This window comes from Sinocyclocheilus grahami, unplaced genomic scaffold, assembly GCF_001515645.1.
Source record: "Sinocyclocheilus grahami isolate Dianchi unplaced genomic scaffold, SAMN03320097.WGS_v1.1 scaffold332.1, whole genome shotgun sequence".
In the NCBI taxonomy this organism is placed as follows: Eukaryota; Metazoa; Chordata; class Actinopteri; order Cypriniformes; family Cyprinidae; genus Sinocyclocheilus; species Sinocyclocheilus grahami.
Window position 1 is genome coordinate 569,472 of NW_015505511.1, and position 19,149 is coordinate 588,620.

The following is a 19,149-nucleotide window of genomic DNA, read 5'->3' on the forward strand; positions in this document are numbered from 1 at the left end:
GTTGGCGCCGGGGTGGGGGGGGGGGGGGGGGGGGGGGGGGGGGGGGGGAATCCTTGTTAGTCATGGAATCCTTGATGTCGGCCCGCTGCAATTGGAGCGCTAAATAGGCTACCCTCAACGTGTTTTTCCAGCGTTGAGCAGTGTAACCAATCACAGACATATCTGTTGATTTCTTGAACTCAATGGCCAATCAGAAACATTTTGTCAGAATTCACTCACTGCTGAAAGCGCCGCAGTGTTTAAGTGCAGTTTTGCAGGCTCGTGAATCATCTCATGACTAAGTGCAGACGCGATGTAAATAAGAGATTCATTGTGCAGTTTAGAGAGCTTCATGGATTATAACGGAACTTTGTAAGATCGCGATGAAGGAAGATGAGTGACGCTTTTAGTGATAAAGGGAACACTTTCTAGGGTATAATCAATTCAGAATTAGAATGAAACTTTCGTTTTCATTTCGTTCACATAGGCTACACCCTGCAAAGTTTCGGGAATATTTATGTGGGATTCCCTCTCGAAATAGCAGTGATTGGAAATGGACGGAACATAAAATGTGTTGATTTAATTCTGGAACCGGTCCTGGCCAAACCTCCACAGACCGCGCGTCCCGAGCGAGATCTAGGCTAATTCACAGACCAAAAGTGTGTGTCGTGACATATCAACCAGTAATTTCATTTCATTTCCAGTAACGGACGGTAGAAAGTTCAGCAATGAATGGTATGCGATTTATGACAGAATATAGTCCCACAACTGATCGTTAATTTTTTCCTCACGTGTCTCGCCTTTGGTAACGATTCAAAATGGAAACCTTTCAAGTGACACGGGAAAAAGACACGGAAAACTTCAGTGAACCTCAGAAAAGCAACGTGCACATTTCTGGTTAAAAATGAAAGGCCATCAACTGACAAATAGGAAGCATCACCATTCAAGTCAGCAGGAAGAGCCAAAGCTAGTCCACAGTTTACTAAACAGTGGCAACCTCTTTAAGTTATTCTTGACTGTGTTGGATTGACTGCTTTGATGCGTTACAAAATGGTATCAGAAAAAAAACATTTGCTTTTATTTATTTATTTCATTTTTTTTTTTTCCTTGCCCCCCCGACTCAAGAGTCAAATGTCGCCCATATCTGTCACCATAGATATAATGGATGGATCTTTAGTACCACAAGACAAGGGATAGTTACAGTCTGCGACTAATAAACTGTGTCAAACAGGCTGCTTGTTTAGCTGGAGAATTTGTAGAAATGCACAACAAAAGAGAGCATAGATATAATGGATGGATCTTTAGTACCACAAGACAAGGGATAGTTACAGTCTGCGACTAATAAACTGTGTGTCAAACAGGCTGCTTGTTTAGCTGGAGAATTTGTAGAAATGCACAACAAAAGAGAGCTGAATATTCAGCAAGATATCAACAGAGTTTCTCCAGGTCAAGGTGAGGTCAGGCCTCTCGCCGTGCTGGTTTTTCCCCCTCCTCGGGATGTGTGGAGTGACCTGAGATATCCAGTTGTAGAGAGATGGAGTGAATGTCCAGTCCAATTGCTAAAATGGTTTAAAACAAAGGTCTTGAATGACATCTACAAACTACCTGTCACTGTGCGTTATTGCCATATCTGAAAAACCTAATCGTGATGTATGACTCATTTCGATGTATTGGCTGTTTTCTGGTTGTGCTCGCAACGCGTTTAACCACTGAGGTCTGAAAAGAATTGTGTTTGCACACACAAAGAGAGAAAACACTCAAAAAATAAAGAGTGCAGAGCCTTTTTTTGTCTGTTATCATTCTGGAAAGGCAACTGAATAATTTGCGTATGAAAAGCAAAGCTTCACTTATAGGATCAGACTCTGAAAGAGTTGAAACGGTCTTCACAGAAGCAAAAATTGTGTTTACAGCAATGCTTTTAAAAATGGAAAGAAAATATTGACTGTGATAAACATCAGAATACACAGTTTCAAAAGTATAAAAACAAAACGAAGTAGCCTAGTTTTATGTTGACAGATCGCCAACTGACACAAAAGGCCCGCCCACTTAGACAAGAACAGCGATTGACTTGCAAATTGACCAGCCACAACTCATTTTGTTTGTCTATATGCGTTTATCTGATAATATTCCTTTAACTTTCTTATTTCACACGTTAGAACTTTTCTGATAAACACATGTAATTGCTCAAATCCCTCAACTTTCGCTTAGGTAGGCTAATGAACAAACGGCAAAAGTTGCTGTTATCGGTCAGCGATTATCTCGTCAATTTCAATTAATTTGCCCGTCTCCCAGTTCAGTTTGACTTTAATGTCTCGGTTAACCGTTCACCTCAGAAATCCGCTCGATTATGTGCCTGTTTGCTCTGCATGTGATTTACGCATTTCATTTTTCCACCCCGAGTTCAAATTCAGGAATAGCATTTTACAAATAGCCTAACACACTGCCTGCGGTGAAGTTCCCCAGTGGCAGCAATACATTTATATGCTGGAGAGAATGTACCGAGACCTTCATAATTATGATGGATCATGATCATTTCATCTCATATATAATCATCATTAAATCGTCAAGACAGCGGGGTGATAATTACGAAGTTTAAAATAAGGTTTTTATTACACGGACCTGTAGCGCCGGATTCCGTACTCTTTTATGAACTGGCATAAAAGCATTAAATGGCAACTTTAAAGACACGGCAGCGCATTAGCTCCCACAGCGGCAGAGCTGCGCTGGAGGTATATGACATGATATGAGCTGGCGGGAGGGGTGTGTGGGTCCTGCTGGCCGTCCTGAAGTGTGTGGGAGTGGGAGACCGCAGAGATGGACATTCAGTGGGAGAGTGCAGCAGGGGGTTGTATTGATGAGCTTCACTTCAAAAGTGTGAATGAGAGGGAAGAGGGTGTTTTGGTCAACTTCGTGAGAAAAAAATAAAAATCTTGTTAGGTAATTACATCAGCGCAGGTGAGGGCTGTGAGCACAACTGCTGCCAGCCAGGTTTTTCCAATAGTTTGTCAAGGACAGGACTGCGAATCAGTTCATAAATCAATAAATATAAATAATAATACATTATTATGATTATTATCATCATCATCATCAGGGAAGGTTATGCTTTATGCCACTCTTTAATGAACAGGCCATCCTAGTAAATAAATCTGGACAACACAGTGTTTATGTCTATTACTTTTGTAACAAAATGTCTGATAAAAGTCTACACGTTTTAGGATAATTTCCATGGTGTTTATAAAAAAATAAATTAATTAAATTACAATAATTATTATAATTATGTTTACAAAAAAAAAAATCATAAATCATAATAATTGCATCTAATAATTAATATTATATCAACATTAAATAATAATAATGATGATGACGACGATTATTAATATTAAATAAAATACCTTATTTACCACAACAATAATAATAATAATACATTGTACAATTTTATACAACAACAGTGATGATGATGATAATAATAATAATACATGATCATCCTCACCATCAGGGATGGTTATGAAAAAAGTTATGCCTTAATAAACTGAAATTATTGAAATTGCTTTTTTATATCAATTTTTTTAAATATAAATTATAATGTATAATAATCAAAATAATAGTCATCATTATTAAGAATAATGATTACAATTACAATAAAAATAATTAACGTGAAGATGATAATAAAAGTCCACATTTTCTATGCTAATTTCCTTGGTTTGTTAAAAAATATATATCAATAATAATTATTAAATATCAATTTTCATATATAATAATAAAACATTATTATTATAATTATTAAAATAATCATAATTGCATTTAAAATGATTAAACTTAAGACAATAAAAGTAATAGTATAAGTAGTATTGTTAATGATCTAACAGGTATTCGTGTGATATTAATATTTTCTTTATATATTTATTTATTAAGTTTGAATTCTTTATTATGGGTTTGAAATGGGCTTACATAATTAAAGGAATGTTCTGAGTAATCTCTATCGACAGCATTTGATTACCATTGTGTGTGACAACAAACACAAATCTCATCTAGAGTAATGCACTTAGAAATGGAAGTCTGTGGAATTATAACAGTAACTGGGGGCCTTCAAAGAAGCTGGAGCCCCGGGGCTCCCAGGACCATAATCCAAGCTTAAACAGGATGCAGGCTAGACAAAACGAGTGAGAAAATGAGGGTTTTGAGAGCTGGCATATGTTGCAATGCATGATAAACTTTATTCGTCATGAACGCTACCTCATCGCAGCAGATGACTGCACTGAATGATAGAACCAACAGGCGAAATGCTTGGTCTCCAGATGCCGTCTCATTTGAAACTTTTAGATTTGGCTCGCGGCTATCAGCGTGCGTAGGTGCAACAGATCCGTGTTTGTGCCGCTTTTAAACAATGCCAATGAATTCAAAAAGTTGAGAAGCCTCAAAGGTCAAGCTTAGAGACAGGCTGAGTGCTTTCAGAAGAGACCCCACTGCGCGTTTTTTCATGCAGCGCTGTTAATCAATAGCAGTTTCTCTCTCTGTTTTTTTTTTACAGCAGACAAACAAAGAGGCAGACATCTTATTAAAGAGAGCGATGGGAAGTGGGAGGGAGCGGAATAGGGGAATTTGCTTGCACCATCCAGCGTGTTTCCTGGACCCTACTTTTTCCTCACAATCCACCCTGTGGGAAATCAATTTGTGTTTGTCAAATGAGCAATACACTTAAAGCCACTGAAATGCAGCTGTGTACCAGAGAGTTGGTGCATATGTGTGTTAAGCACAGTGATGCAGTCTCAAAGCACATTTGAGAAAAAACAAACGGCAGAAATGCAGCGCTACGAGTGTTTAATTGCAGAATGCAGTTTATAAAATTAGTCTGCGGGGACACAAACGACATGATTTCAATTTAGTGCACAAAGTCTGAGAGTGACGCCAAAGAAAATCTGAAAAAAAATCTCTAGAACATTTCAAATGTTTCTTTTAGACTCAAATTAGGTTATATATGGTGTGCAATGGAGAGTCTGTGGCTTCTCAAATTTGTCTTGTGAGATGCCCATAATCTCGACTGTCCTCTAGCGATGTTAACAATATATAAATTTGCCAAGATAAAACCGCAGCAATTGGAAGTCAAAGGCGGGAATTCACTTGCACGCCATTTACTTGGTCTGCGTTGTGCGCAATCCACTTAAAGGGGTCATATGATGCGATTTCAATTTTTCCTTTCTCTTCGGAGTGTTACAAGCTCTTGGTGCATAAAGAAGATCTGTAAAGTTGCAAAGACTAAAGTCTCAAATCCAAAGAGATATTCTTTATAAAAGTTAAGTCAACCACGCCTACATAAAACAGCTCGTTCTAAGACGCCCCCCACATATCTACATCACGATGTGGGAAGATTTGCATAATGCCGCCCAAATGTTCACGCAAAGAAAGAAGGCGTAACTTTTATTCTCGCTGTAGTATTGTTGCTGCCGCCGCCATGTCCTGAAGACACTGTGTGTTTCGTTGTGAAAGCGAAACTACTTTGGTTGGCCTTCCAAAAGAGGACGATATCTGCTTCGTCATGCCTGGAGCTGATCCGTGCTGGTCGCTGAGGAAATACTTCAACTTCCCGCTGTGGATCACCGGATCGGTTTTCACCGTGGACGAAGCGGAGTCCAGCCCGCGGGGTCGTCACATGTGGTTGCCGCAGGCATCACAATATGGTAAGGGACGTAACATTTCCGTCACACGCTTGAGGTATTCAGCCAATCACAACCCACTGGATAGCTGGCCAATCAGAGCACACCTCGCTTTTCAGACCGATGAGCTTTGTAAAAATCGACGCGTTTCAGAAAGGCGGGGCATAGAGGAGAAACAATAATGTACAGTATGTGGAAAATAATGTGTTTTTGAACCTTAAACCGCATAAACACATTTCATTACACCAAATACACAAAATGTTCTTTTTAGCAGCATAATATGACCCCTTTAAGGAATTATGCTAATCAGTTAACAGTGCAAATTTGAGATGCAGGACACATTCCATGCAATTCTACAATTTCTACAACTTTGCAGAATCGTATAATAGATTGTATTGGGTTGGGCATTACATTTAAGTTTGGGTTATTTTTTGCAACCTAAGTCGTACAGTTTCTTCCAATTTTGCCGTCTCATGACATTGGACAATCAGAAATCAAGTGACGGAATTTGCTAACAACGACTTTATAGCCTTTCTGTCTGTGCTTTAGAGAATCGTGCGCTAAAACAACACAGATATAGAAACAATTATGCAAATCAGTTAACAGTGCAAAGTTCGAGATTTGTGATCGCTTGACACATTCAACACAATTCCATCACAAATCGTAATATCACATAATTTCTGCAAGTTCGCATAATCGTATAATTCATATGACTTTTGTAAAAAAAAATTCTATAACAATCATGCCTTTACGGGTTGAGCTTGATATTTATGTTTGGGTCTTAGTATTTTTCGAGACCCGAATTGTAAGCTTACTTCCGATTTTGCCATCTCGTGCTAATTATTATGACCTCACGAGACCAGGCTGGACAATCAGAAATCAAGGGAGGAAATCACTAACAACTTGATTGCCATTTACTTGCGGTCTGCGGTGTTTTAATGAATGATTACTTCATTCCATTTAAGGAATAATGCAAATCAGTTACCAGCGCAAAATCTAGATACGTGGCTGCATTCCATGACAACTAATAAAATCTCATAATTTGTAGTTAATACAAATATAATTTTTAATTTTGTAAGATTGCGATATCATATATCTTACAATTTGAATATGTTTTTTTTCTTATAACAATCATGGATGGATTTTAGGGCTAGGCTTGATGTTTAGGTTTTGATTTTGGTCTTACATTTTTGGGCAACCGTGCATTATGTGTGATACCAGTGTTTAATATTCTATGTATTTATTTTTATATCTTCCTTTGTTTTTGTTTTTCTTTCTTCTTCTTTTTTTTTTAACATTTTTTAAATTTTATTTTCCATTTATGTGATGATACTTAAATGATACATACCAAGAGCTCCATTAGGCCACCTGAGCAATAAAAGAGCAACATCTGAGCAGTAAAAGTTTCCTCTGGTGATGTTTTACTTTATTCAACAACCAGGTGATTGGGCTGCATCAACACTACTGCTTAGGGCTGTCGCGGTGAGAGAATTTCCCTTGCGGTAATTTTGAGTGGTTCAATAGCACGGTATGCGGTATTACGCCATATATCATTTGTGTGTATGTGTTACGATATAACTAACGAGGTCATATTCAGAAGATAATGAAACCGAAACCAAATAGCGTTGAAACAGGAAGTGAAGTAAACAGAAGAGAATGACAAAATAACGGTCCACATAACAGAACATAAACCTGACAATAAGATTGTTAGGCTATCGTTAGCCTATATGTATAACAGTTAGCCTAGTTCTAATCTGATTTTCTAATCTGACTAGACAAGAGACTTTCTATTGATATTTCCACCTGCATGCGCAGTTACAGTGTTGCGCCACAAGGTGGTGGAACGTGACTGTCATTCAACTACACGTTCAAAAACGCAACACGCAAAAATCGCGGTTTGCTCGTCAATAGCGCGGTATTGTGATATTGCGGTTATCGCGACAGCCCTACTACTGCTGTTCCTGAAACCACGCCTTCTTTGCGTGCACATTTGGGCACATTATGCTAATATTTCCACATAGTGAGGTAGACATGTGGGGGCGTGTTAAAACGAGCCGTTTTAGGTAGGTGTGGCTGACTTAACTTTTATAAAGAATATCTCTTTGGATTTGAGACTTTAGTCTTTGCAACTTTACAGATCTTCTTTATGCACCAAGAGCTTGTAACACTCCAAAGAGAAAGGAAAACTTGAAATCGCATCATATGACCCCTTTAACTAAATCAGGTTCACAAACTGGTCTCTAAACGATTAATTTACGAACCGAACTAAATGATTCAGTGGCAAATTGGACTGAATCGGTCCAAGCAGTTTATGCTCAAACCATCTCTTTCGGAATAATCTGACAGTCATCTGATAGTAAGACGAGTAAGATAACGCCATTTCATAATGAGTTTGAAACTAACTTAAAAACTAATCATAAAAAAATTATTTGCCGAAATGAGAAGGACCGAATCTGTTTTCGCGGCGTCACGCTAGGAAGCCCCGCCCATAGCGAAACCTCATTGGTCCAAAGTCCCGCTTCATGTGACGGTGTATATTAATCATCAAATCTGATTGGCTGTTACTGTTTTACCTCAGGGAGCAGTCTTATTAACACTGTGGACAGACAAATGACTTGACGCTGGACGTTTGACAAGGTAAGCTCTGTCAACAGCATTTAATAGTGTATGACAGTACATATATAACAATGTTGCCTGTCACAGGAAATAATTTAGATTTAGATGTAGTTTGGAAAAAACATTTGCAACAGCTTCACACTTACAATGGAAGTCTGTGGGTAGTCTTTTGCTGTTTTTTTGTTCATTTTTATGAAATGAGGGATGAGATTAAATTATTTCTTGTGGTAACTGACAGTATTTCACAGGTACTGTCGATACAGCTTAACTTTTATTGAACCCAGAACATACATTTTTTTTTGTTTTACCTGACTGTAGGTAGAAACATTCTGGCTGTAGATCACCCCTGGTTTTTATTAAAATATTTTATTAGCTTCATTTTGTCATAAGAGCGAGAAAAGACATGGCACTGCACACATATAGGTCTACTCTGGCTAACATAAAGTAATGGTAATCTAATCACTAAGAAAAGCTTCTGTGAGTAGGCCGACCGTAAATCCACACCAGACAGTAGCCAGACCTGCATATGTCTCATTCGGTTTAGTAATGCCACAGCTAAGATGAACAAATAAATTTAACCATTCTACCCGAGGGCCATGGTGTTGGTCTCTTCTGTCTTTGTCTTAACGCTCAACAAAACCGAATGAAAAAATGGTTCTAGAGAGAAGATGTGGTGGACTAAAGAGTTGAGGTGGCAAAATCAGTTTGTAGTCCAATGTAAATTCATATTCAAGATCCATTTATTGTTTAGTCTATTTTGTTTCCACTTGATGAAAAATAGTGATAAATAGCTGGTTTACAATCTTGACTTTTGCAACCAAACTACATTTCCCATGATTCCCCCTGGCAGCACGAAAAATTAAATAATACACTGATAAATCATCAAGTACACACAAAATGTGCATCCATTGCTCTTTGTGTTGTTTTAGTGCTAAAAACCTTGGAATATGAATGTGTCTGGAAAGTTCTGACTAAAATGACATATTTCCCTGTTCGCCCTAGGGCTGGACAATAATTCAATATCAATATGTATTGCGATATCATTTTTTTCAATAACGGTGATATGATTTTTAAACACATTTCCGATATTTTGATATACATTACCAGTTTCCCATACATTGATTTATTTGTGCCGTTTGACTTCGTTGAATAAACATGAGCTCTGCACCTTTCAAAATCATAACACGGCGCGGGTGTTTTATATGAATGTATCTCTGAAGGGAATTGACCGTCTTCAGAAAAGTTTCGATGGCATTTTCATTTGATCTGATAAAGTAGCGTTCATGAGCGGAGCTGCTTTGATTACAGCCATTACTGGAGAAACCGCTAGTTTTATCACTCTAAAAGCGCCTCCTGCTGGCAGAGAATGAGTTTGCATTTTCAATAAGCCCGTCTCCAGCAAAATTTCCAGTTTTTGTTGTTGTTAAATTTTTTTGTTTTCTGCTGCGACACGGAGCACTTTTCATACCCTTTTTTCTGGCTGAAGCACATTTGTTTCAATCTATAAGAATAATCAGCCTACACTAGCAGTCAAAAGTTTTTGAACAGTAAGATTTTTAAAGGTTTTTTTATTTTTTAAGAGTTCTCTTCTGCTCACCAAGGCTGCATTTATTTGATCCAAAAAACAGTAAAATGTTTAAATATTTTTACTATTTAAAATTGTGCGGGTACGCCTGTAGTTCCGTTGATGCCACTTGCGCGGCGTCTGGGAGCCTGGCTAGAGCTACCCAGCCCGTCTCGATGGCTCCGTCGAACCGTCAGGCTCGGCTATGCGATTCAGTTCGCCCGGCGCCCTCCCAAGTTCAGGGGCGTCCACTTTACGTCAGTGAAAGCAGCAGATGCCCCTGTCTTGCGTGCAGAGATCGCAGTCCTACTGGCGAAGGACGCGATAGAGCCGGTCCCTCCAGCCGATATGAGGTCGGGGTTTTACAGCCCTTACTTTATTGTACCCAAGAAAGGCGGTGGGTTGAGACCTATCTTGGACCTGCGCGTCGTGAACCGGGGCCTTCACCGGCTCCCGTTCAAGATGCTCACGCAGAAATGCACTTTCAGGTGTATCCGTCCCCAAGACTGGTTCGCAGCGATCAACCTGAAGGACGCGTACTTTCATGTTTCTATCCTTCCGCGCCACAGGCCATTCCTGCGGTTTGCGTTCGAGGGGCGGGCATACCAGTACAAGGTCCTGCCCTTCTGGCTGTCCCTGTTGCCCCGTGTCTTTACGAAAGTTACGGAGGCAGCCCTTGTTCCCACGAGAGAGCAGGGCATTCGCATCCTCAACTACCTCGATGATTGGCTCATACTCGCCCAGTCTCAGGATCAGTTGTGCGAGCGCAGGGACTTGGTGCTTTCACACCTCAGCCTGTTGGGCCTTCAGGTCAACTGGGAAAAGAGCAAACTCTCCCCGATGCAGAGGATCTCTTTTTCTCGGTATGGAGTTGGACTCGGTCGAACAGACAGCACGCCTCACGCAGGAACGTGCTCAGTCGGTGTTGAACTGCTTGAATACATTCAAGAGCAGGATGGCGGTCCCACTGAAATTGTTTCAGAGGCTCCTGGGGCATATGGCGGCCACGGCGGCAGTCACGCCACTGGGGCTACTCCATATGAGACCGCTGCAGCACTGGCTCCATGGCCGAGTCCCGAGGTGGGCGTGGCAACGCGGCACCTTCCGGGTCCAGGTGACACCGGCCTGCCGCCAAACCTTCACCCCGTGGTCAGACCTTGCGTTCCTCCGGGCAGGAGTGCCCCTGGAGCAGGTCTCCAGGCATGCTGGGTTGCACAGATGCCTCAACCACCGGCTGGGGGGCCACGTACAACGGGCTTGCAGTGTCAGGGGTTTGGACGGGGCCCCGACTGCACTGGCACATCAACTGCCTTGAGTTGCTGGCAGTGCACCTTGCCCTGAGCCGTCTCAAAGGGCGCTTACGAGGCAAGCATGTACTGGTCCGCACGGACAATACAGCGGCCGTTGCGTACATCAACCGACAAGGTGGTCTGCGCTCCCGTCGCTTATCGCAACTCGCCCGCCACCTCCTCCTCTGGAGTCAGAAGCATCTGAGGTCGCTTCGTGCTGTTCACATTTCTGGGCTGCTCAACCGGGCAGCCGACGAGCTGTCCCGAGCTGTGCGCCCGGGAGAATGGCGACTCCATCCCCAGACGGTCCAGCTGGTTTGGGGACGTTTCGGAGCCGCTCAGGTAGACCTGTTTGCCTCTCCAGAAACCTCTCACTGCCAGTTGTTCTTCGCCCTGACCGACGGAACACTCGGCACGGACGCTCTGGCACACAGCTGGCCGCGGGGCCTTCGCAAGTATGCGTTTCCCCCAGTGAGCCTTCTGGCACAGTTCCTGTGCAAAGTCAGGGAGGACGAGGAGCAGGTCCTGCTGGTGGCGCCCTATTGGCCTACCAGGACCTGGTTCCCGGAACTAGTGCTCCTCGCGACAGCCCCTCCCTGGCCGATTCCTCTGAGAAAGGGTTTACTGACTCAGAGACGGGGCACCCTTTGGCACCCGCGTCCAGACCTCTGGAAACTTCATGTCTGGTCCCTGGACGGGACGCGGAGGTTCTAGGTGGCCTACCCCAAGGGGTAGTTGACACCATCACTTCAGCGAGAGCACCGTCTACGAGACACGCCTACGCTTTGAAGTGGAACCTGTTCGTTGAGTGGTGTTCTTCTCGCCGAGAAGACCCCCGGAGATGCCTGATCAGAGTTGTGCTGTCCTTCTTGCAGCAGGGGCTGGAGCGAAGGCTGTCTCCCTCCACCCTTAAAGTTCATGTCGCCGCGATCGCTGCTAACCACGGCCCCGTAGAAGGGAGGTCGTTGGGGAAGCATGACTTGGTCGTCAGATTCCTTAGGGGGGCGAGAAGGTTAAATCCTCCACGGCCCCCCTCTATACCCTCTTGGGACCTGAGTCTGGTGCTCACGGCACTACAGCAGGCCCCGTTTGAGCCTTTACAGGCAGTGGAGCTGAAGTTCCTCTCAATGAAGACTTTGCTCCTGCTGGCATTGGCCTCTATCAAGAGGGTAGGGGACCTGCACGCATTTTCGGTCAACGATTGGTGCCTAGAGTTCGGGCCGGCTGATTCCCAGGTAACCCTGAGGCCCCGGCCCGGCTACGTGCCCAAGGTTCCCGCTACTCCCTTCAGGGATCAGGTGGTGAACCTCCAAGCGCTGCCCTCGGAGGAGGCAGACCCAGCCCTAGCTTTGCTCTGTCCCGTCCGAGCCTTAAGGTGCTACGTAGACCGGACGCAAAGCTTCAGGACCTCAGACCAGCTCTTTGTCTGTCACGGAGGCCGGCAGAAGGGGAATGCCGTCTCAAAGTAGAGGATGGCCCACTGGATAGGGGATGCCATCACCCTGGCTGATCAGGCACAGGGTGTGCCCTGCCCGCTCCGGTTGCGAGCTCACTCCACTAGAGGTGTTGCATCCTCCTGGGCGCTGGCTCGTGGCGCCTCGCTGACAGATATTTGTAGGGCTGCGGGCTGGGCGACCCCTAACACATTCGCTAGATTCTATAGCCTTCGTGTGGAGCCGGTATCCTCCTGTGTTCTCACCTCAAACGGGTAGAAGCACTGAGAGGCCCCGGCTTCGGGTCGGCTTGCAAAATCACTCCAGAGAGTCCATACAGTGGACCCTGTTGAGTTCCTCCGTCCCCTCGGCAGCCAGACGTGGCGGAGCGTCCGGCGCCAGGCCTTCACTCGCTGAATCCTCGAGAACCGGTAGAAGGCTGGGTTCCCTATGTAAGACCTAAGTGGATCTCATATGTGTAAAGTCCACGGTATAGCCTTGAGCCCGTGTTTCCCCGGCAGACTTCTGCCATTCCAAGAGGGTTCAATCACCTCCATTCTTCCATATGCACCTAAGGGATGTTCATATGTGTATTGCTTCCGAAACCTCCTTCGGGAAGGTTCGAGCTTCCGTAACGCCCCTGTTCCAAGTAGAACGGGTACGTTTTCCTAGTGTTATCCAGTCTTACTCATTGGGTAGTGCCATTGCAGCAGTAGCTGGTCCTCTTGTGAAGAAGCCCGGGCCTACGCCAAAAAATAGGGGCGCAGGTGGCTTCCACAGGACACTGGAAGGGGCAGTAGCTGTGGCCCTTTGGTAGGATCCCAATTTCGTCGGTCCTCCGACGTGACGTCGAGAGTGACCGACTGAAAGGGAACGTCTCGGTTACGTATGTAACCCTCGTTCCCTGAAGGAGGGAACGGAGACGTCACGTCCCGTCGCCACAGCTCCTGTACCACCGCTGAGCGGCCGGGTCACCGGCTCGGCTCCCCAGCAAAAACCCGAATATGCGCTGCATCTGCTGCCTACTTATACTCCCGCTGTGATCAGCAGCAGCTGGATGCAATAATCGCATGCCAATGTGCATTGGCTCGTTTAGTTTACACTCGAAGTAGATTGGTCCCTCTAAGCGAGATCCCAATTTCGTCGGTCCTCCGACGTGACGTCGAGAGTGACCGACTGAAAGGGAACCAAAGATCAGCATTTATCTGAAATAAAAAGCTTTTGTAACATTATACACTATACCATTCAGTATAATTTTTATAATTTTTTTGGGAAATAAATTGAAATTTATACTTTTATTTAGCAAGGATGCTTAAAATTGATCAAAAGTGATTATAAAGGCATTTATAATGTTACAAAAGATTTCTATTTCAGATAAATAGTGTTCATATCGACATCGGAATTATATCGTATCGACCGAAATTAAGAAATATATCGTGATATAAATTTTGGCCATATCGTCCAGCCCTAGTTCGCCCTCACAAAAAGTTATAAAGAACAAGGTGGATAGACCACGGTGAGCAAGTCTCCACTGTGTACTTGCTATGCAAATCATGTCCCAATCCATTTTAAAACCATTTTTATTGAATATTTTCCATTTCATGCTTTTGTTAATGCCTTAATATATCTCGGTCCCTTTGTGATGTCAGTTAATTTATTGCAATGTTCCCAATCCAACAGATGAATCGTGTAGGACATTACTGAAGAATGCGTTGAATTAATCCAGGTGAACAAGGTCTTAAGTAACAATATATAGCATTATATAAATTCAGAACATGATTCATTCAAAAGGATTTATTTAAAAATAAAAATAGAAAAATAATGGGTTGGGGCAGTGGTGGCTTCAATGTCCCTTCATTCTTTCATGCCCACTCTCTAGGGCACTTACTCTTAATTGATGGGCAGGTAATTCACAGGGTCCTTTGGGGACAGATATAGTGAGGGACATGAACTGCTGATTCTAATCTAAAAAGGAAAAGTTGCTCAGAAGAAGCATCACTTGAAAACAGTGAATATTTAGTGATGTGATTATATACAGTATATATATATATATATATATATATATATATATATATATATATATATATATATATATATAGTATATATATATAAATATATAATATTTAATATGGCATAGTGTAATTAATATAATATAAAATTGTTACATATAATAAGATATTATTGTACACCAGTAGAAGAAGATTACATTAAATACATTCCCATTGGTATCGGTACATGAAAGCTTGACTAATATTAGAAAGGAAAAATAGTGTTGTCTATGAAATATGATCCTTTTTTTTTATATTTCTTTTAGTTCCCCTAAAAATGAAAATTTGCTATAAGTCTACCTGGTGGGTGGGGGTTGGGGTGGTGATTACAATCTAATATGTTGTATCTTCTCTATATTGTACTGACTACTCAAAAATAATTGTTCACAAAAAAAAATGAACGTTTGCTGAACATTACTCAACCTCAGGCCAATCAAGATGTAGATGAGTTTGTTTCTTCACCGAACAAATTTGGAGAAATTAGCATTAAGCTACATCACTTGCTCACCAATGGATCCTCTGCAGTGAATGGGTGCCGTCGGAATGAGAGTCTGAACAGCTGATAAAAACATCACAATAATCCACAAGTAATCATTAGTATTACTAATAGTACAGTAACCAGTCAATCAGTTAACGTCTTGAGAAGTGAAAAGCTGCACATTTGTAAAAAACAAATCCATCAATGACACTTTTAACAGTCTGCAAACCATTGCTTCCATCTAAAATACGGGTCCATAATCTATAATATTGCTTCCTCCAGTGGACAAGTCATCTCGTCTGAATCAGGAGAGAAATATACATAGATCAACTACAGTTTATTAGCAAAAACAGTTCTAAACAAATATGGTGGATTTTGATGTGAGAGAATATCAAGAGATGGACTTTTTTTCCACTGGAGGAAGTGTTATTATGGATTATGGACTCATATTTTGGCCAGAAGCAACATTTTAAAGTTAAAATGCCTTAATAATGGGTTTATTTCTTACAAACACAATGCTTTTCACTTCACAAGATGTTAATTGATGGACTGGAGTGGTGTGGATTACTTTATCAGCTGTTTGGACTCTCATTCTGGCGGCACCCATTCACTGCAGAGGATCCATTGGTGAGCAAGTGATGTATTAATATATTTCTCCAAATCTGTTTGGAAGAAGAAACAAACTCATCTACATCTTGGATGGCCTGATGGCTTATTTTGGGTGAGCTATTCCTTTCAAAACACAACTGTATCCATATGTTATTATGTTGTGATTCATTCATAGATAGCTACACTGGGAGGTACAATGTGCGTTTCATTAGCAAAGTACAAAGTGTCCAGTACTATTGCACCATTCAATCACATCAGTTTACTTAGTGCTGACATACACTTCCTCTTTCTGTTTCCCATATCAGTCAACGCAAGACTCTAATTTATATGAGATGTTCTCACTGTCTGAATCCCAGACCTCAACCTTCCTCCGCAATCACCAAAACACACACACGCACACACGCGCACACACACACAGAATAATTGACTAGAGGGCGTAAAGACAGAGGGCAGTCATCAGCAGAGATGGGCCCATAAATGTGCCATAACCCTGAGGTCAAAATTGCTCCCTTTTGGAAATTAATTTTCCATAAGCAATTAGTTTGTTTCTTTTCAGATTTTTTTTTTTCTGAAAGCATGAAATGATTCAGCACTGAAATTATGCATTTAATAGCACCAATCAGTTACTCAGAGTTTTAAAGGACTGCAGTTGATTTAAAGTTAAATAAAGGTTTAATTATGCCATAGCGCTCCAACTGTCGCATCCGGCCCATCAGGCTATGTTTTGTGACTCGTGTCATGCCTAGTTATGAATGTGCTTATTATAATTAACTCATTCCTAAAAGTTGCATTAAAAATGAGACTTCAGTGGCGAATTATAATATGAAAAACGGCAGTCTGCTTTCAATTTAGTGTCTAATTCAGTGTCATTCTAACCGACAAAAATAAAGCTAACTCTTTATCAAAAGAGCTTAGGAGTCAAACAAGCAATTTTGATGATGATGAAAAAGAAAATAAATAGGCAAAAGTATGAAAGTGCAAAGTATTATCAGTGTTAATTTAGGATCATTGAGATACTATTATCATTTTTAGTAATATTTTAAGTTTTATCATTTCCGTTTTCATTTGAACTTTGTGTTTTTTTGTCTATATAGTTTTTATTATTTTTTTATTACTATTTTGGTTTGAGTTATTTTAGTACATCAAGTTAAACTAAATTATATAAGAATGAATAGAATTGGCACTTAACGAGAATTGTTTCTTTTTTATTAAGTAAAAACAAATAACTTTTTACAAATATTTTATTTCACTTTAGTTAATGTTTATTTTGTGTGTTATTTTTATTTATTTAGTTTATATTTTACAGAATACGCATACATTTTGTCATACATTACAATGCTATACTATACAAATATATATTTGAGTCAAAGACGAGACATTCCCATTTTGGTATCCACATTAAATTAAATTCACAAAAGTGAATTTATATGTACAAAAAGTATATTAAATGCAAATAAAGTGTTTATTTCAAATAAATTCTGGGGAAATAAAATGTAAACCTATGGGTGAAGTAATGTTTCATTGTGCTTCAACAAAAAAACAACAACAACGAAACAGCATACTTATTCTGACTTGTATGTATTAAAATATATGAAAAAAAAGTAATCATGCAGAATTGTATTATATTGTAATTAATGTTTTGATTATTTTTTGCTCAGAAAATAATTGAATTAAATAGGGCACATACGAAAAAAAAATACTATTTTATATATATACACATACACACACAATTGCCATCCATTATGGATTGAATGTGGCCCTCTTGATTGTAAAGTTGAGTGTCTCTTTATTTGCTGTGTAGCTGAGGAGGGCTATCGCAATGAATGTGTGATTCTACATTAGATGTTTTAAATTGTGAAGAGCATTTTTTGCCGCCTCTGTAGCCCACTCTGATTTTTGATGCACTGTTGGATGCATTAGTACCTCTATGCTTTCCAAACCCCCAACCACCCGTTCCTGCCAAACAAGAGCCATTTTGTCAATTACGTTCTTCCAGAGTCACTTTAGCTAAATCCACACTTCACAGCTAATTAAGAAGAGCGCTGTGCTCTCGTGTGTCGTGCACATGGTAAGAGAGTCACATTTTGTATGCCAATGCAATATGCACAAATCTTTCTTTTTGTTTTCCCTTGAAAACGTCTTAATAGCCCTAAAAAAAGTTATTTACTTGAGAATTTTTGATTGGATGGTGTTATATCTTTCAAAATGGATCTAAACCAATGCTATGTTGTTAAAACATTTGCTAAATTGCAAAATAGTGCACAACAAGATCAGGAATATGCAGTATGAAAATATTTTTATTTTAATTGCTGCTTCATCTGTTACCCTAACCAACAACATGTGTTGCTGACAGCCGTGTTGCTCTATAAACCACTTTATTCACACTCGATTCAAGGTTTAGTCATCTACATAGTGTCATTAGGTTGTGACTGTGACGCAGACGCTTTCCGGATATCCTATTGGCCGATATTTTTCAGCTGTTGGCTCTTCAGCTTATTAGCGCTGACGCATTTGTGGAGTATATGGAGCTCAGCAGCCCTCCGCCCTCCAGAATCATTTCCTTTTGTCTTTATCTTCTGACAGTGCTCATACATTGTGCGTGTAATCACATGAGCTAATATCTAACTGCTATGCACAGCTTCCCGAAACAGTATTAGTTAATCAGTCCTTCTTCGCCCAGAGCACAGTAGTTACAGCTACTGCGTGTTACACAGAGTGATCTGTCTATATATATATATATATATATATATATATATATATATACACACACACACACACACACACACTACCAGTCAAAAGTTTTTGAACAGTATGAGTTTGCTCACCCAAAAATGAAAATTCTGTCATCGATTACTCACCCTCATGTCGTTCCAAACCCGTAAAACCTTCGTTCATCTTCGGAACACAAATTAAGATATTTTTTGATGAATTTCGAGAGCTCTCTGACCCTGCATAGACAGCAAGGATCCGAACACGATCAAGGCTCAGAAACTTAGCAAGGACATCTTAAAATAATCCATCCATGTGACATCAATTTTACGATGCTACAAGAATACTTTGTGCACAAAGAAAACAAAAATAATGACTTTATTCAACAATTTGTCACCCTATAACGCCATTTTGGAGAGTCTCACATACGTAAATAACATATATGCAAGTTTACATACAGTACGTTGCATACATTATTTAAATATGTAATAAGCCGCTTTTCCACCGAAATTACCTGGAACAATTTGTCCCAGGAACTTTTTTCCCCCAGACCTGTTGCTGTCCACGTTTCCATCGCGGTCTGAAGTACCGTGAAGAATAAGCAAATAGTCTGGTGACGTAGGTCTGCTCGCGTTTCTCAATACAAAGTACGCAAATTTCAGACTTGCATCTTCTGTAGTTCGGACTTCGCAAGTTCGACTCGGGAGTGTGAACTCCCACGAACGGGACGATGCAAGTCCGGTAATTCTGCAAACAGCTGCGTACTTGATAAC

At 41.0% G+C, this 19,149-nt stretch overlaps 1 long non-coding RNA gene across 1 annotated transcript in view; it reads left to right on the forward strand.

Moving 5' to 3' along the window:
• LOC107602671 (uncharacterized) overlaps positions 1-6,214 on the forward strand; it is a 15,739-nt gene extending 9,525 nt beyond the window's left edge. The window contains exon 3 of the long non-coding RNA XR_001611061.1: positions 6,205-6,214. This is a non-coding gene — a long non-coding RNA (uncharacterized lncRNA). The remainder of the gene's footprint in view (positions 1-6,204) is intronic.
• The last annotated feature ends 12,935 nt before the right edge of the window (positions 6,215-19,149 follow it).